At 43.0% G+C, this 2,500-nt stretch overlaps 1 protein-coding gene across 1 annotated transcript in view; it reads left to right on the top strand.

The window, feature by feature from the left end:
• LOC119574051 overlaps positions 1 to 2,500 on the top strand; it is a 16,284-nt gene that overhangs the window by 1,075 nt on the left and 12,709 nt on the right. The gene's annotated exons all lie outside the window — the stretch shown is intronic.

The following is a 2,500-nucleotide window of genomic DNA, read 5'->3' as shown; positions in this document are numbered from 1 at the left end:
GTTTGTCTCTGTGTGTACCCTGCTCTCACCTGGCGACAATAATAAAGACCACCATAATATAATTTTCTCTTGAATTGTAATCTGATTTAGTGAATAAGATTAACTAAAATGATTGGATTACTGTTTTGGCAAAATACAGCTTAGGGTTGTTGCGCTACAGCTGTGAAACAATGCGTTTATATTCTGCATAGTTATAAATACACACGGTATATTAAGCCATTCTGTTGCATTTGCAGCTGAATCATTGCAAAGCATTTGCCTACTCAGTCACTGACGTTGTGTTCTGTTACATGCATTCAGTGTCCAGGAATATTCAGATAAACAAAGCCATGTAAAATATATTTTACAAAGACCAGTTCGGTTCACCGTTTCATAAGTAGTCTGCAAAATGTGAATTAACTATTTGGTTTACGCTGCATTGCCAATATAATCGTTTTTATCGAGATGAGTTCACTGCTAACGCATTCCTACCTATCACACCGTGCCTTTAGAGCGCTAGTTACGGTCTTCCAATCATTATACGTCTGCAGGACAAAAGCATTTTACCATCCACATGGGAACCCTTTATTAGATTCGAACTACACTTTTTGGGTCGACACAGACATCTCAAGAGACATCGCACCACGAAAACCTAAAGCTGCCGTGCCCCCTGGCCCTAAGCCGAGGACGTTACAGAGCTATGTTAAGTCCTCTTCAGTGCAACACAGTTAGAGCGGTGTTTGGAGTGCCCGGCCAAACATTTGCCCCGATATCCAGCCGGTGGAGCATCTTGTGTGTTGTCTCCGTGGTCGGGGAGTGAATGAAGTGTGTATGTGTACCTTCCTTTTTGCTCTCTCGATAGCATTACATCTTAAGCCCTGTATATATCATTTTTAATGATGGATATACGTTTAGTAAGTAACAATGGAATTGTAGGAAACCGTTTTATGGTCACATCAGCACACACACACACACACACACACACACACACACACACACACACACACACACACACACACACACACACACACACACACATGCACACATATATGCACATGTGTATATATATGTTTGTGTGTGTGTGTATATGTGTGTATGTGTGTGTGTGTGTGTGTGTGTGTGTGTGTGTGTGTCTCTGTGTGTGTGAATATATACGTATATACATATCTATATATATATCTATATATGTATATATATACATATACATATGTATATATATAAACTTTGTGCGTGTGTTTGAGTTTGAGTATGTGTATGTGTTTATTACATATTTAATGCGTACGTTTACAATTAAAGACAACGGGGATGCAGTAAACTATTTAACCGGTCATGTCGACTAACAAAAAATACTTTTGGTATTAGTAAGTCATCAATTTGTATTTGCACAGTAACTCATGCTCCACTTTTCGACTGCTCTTTTATCAACGGTAAATATCATGCTACACTCGGGTTAATTGAACGCCATCTTTAATAGGTTAACGGAACTGTTCCTTGTACCATTTGTTCATTTGACTTTTCCCCCTCTGAACACAGAAAGGAGCCACGCTTCAGTTTATGAATCCGATTTCACTCCGGTATTCATTTTTCGCATATGCAAAAATATTTTTGTATTCCGATATAAATCCCCTGTATTTTCAATCTTACACCAGGATTCCGTGTCCAATTTCCTCTCGGCAGCACATCGTGTCATATTCATTGGTTTGTTTCGAACTGTATGTCAATTAAGACACCTTGATCAATGGTGAAGTTCTATTCCTGGTAATCTTTTATTATAACAATAAACTGTCCAACTCAACTAGTCAATATCCCACGCCAGCCCATTAATATACATACGGATCACACGAACCCCTCCATGAATCACCGAAACTCATGAACACGTGAACGCACTATGTACCCAGACCCGTCATCGACTCGCGCCGGGCTTCACGAAGCTTCGAAATCCGAGCCGGGATGGCCGCGGAAATGACTCTTAAACCCGATCGCTCGCGCAATTGATTCCGGCGCCATGCAACACGGAGGCATTGTGCGAGTTCCCAGGAGAGATGAAACGATGATAGCGGCACGTCAGAGGCAACGGCGGCAGCCAGACGAAGCACCTTCTCTGTCCCGAGCTACTGAAGCGAAGGGAAGTCGATGCGAGGGAGTTATGGATGAACCTAAGGCGGCCGGGGAGTGCGGTGTAATTTAACATCTCGCTGTGCCATTTGTTCGGGGGTGTTTGTGCGATTGAGAGAGAGAGAGAGAGAGAGAGAGAGAGAGAGAGAGAGAGAGAGAGAGAGAGAGAGAGAGAGAGAGAGAGAGAGAGAGAGAGAAAGGCAGGCTGGTTGGCAGGCGAGGACAGCAGATAGGCAGGCAGACAGGCAAGGAGAGGAAGGCTGTCCGACAGGCAGGCAGGACAACAGATAGGCAAACAGACAAACGGCAAACAAGCAGAGGCAGGCAGACAGACTGCCAAACAGACAAACGGCAAACAAGTAAGCCAAAAAGACAAACAAGTAGGTAGGCTAGTAGGAATAGCAAA

Source organism: Penaeus monodon, chromosome 6 (genome assembly GCF_015228065.2).
Source record: "Penaeus monodon isolate SGIC_2016 chromosome 6, NSTDA_Pmon_1, whole genome shotgun sequence".
Lineage (NCBI taxonomy): Eukaryota > Metazoa > Arthropoda > Malacostraca > Decapoda > Penaeidae > Penaeus > Penaeus monodon.
Note: the sequence above shows the minus strand (reverse complement) of the source record. Positions and strands in the feature narration are given on the sequence as shown.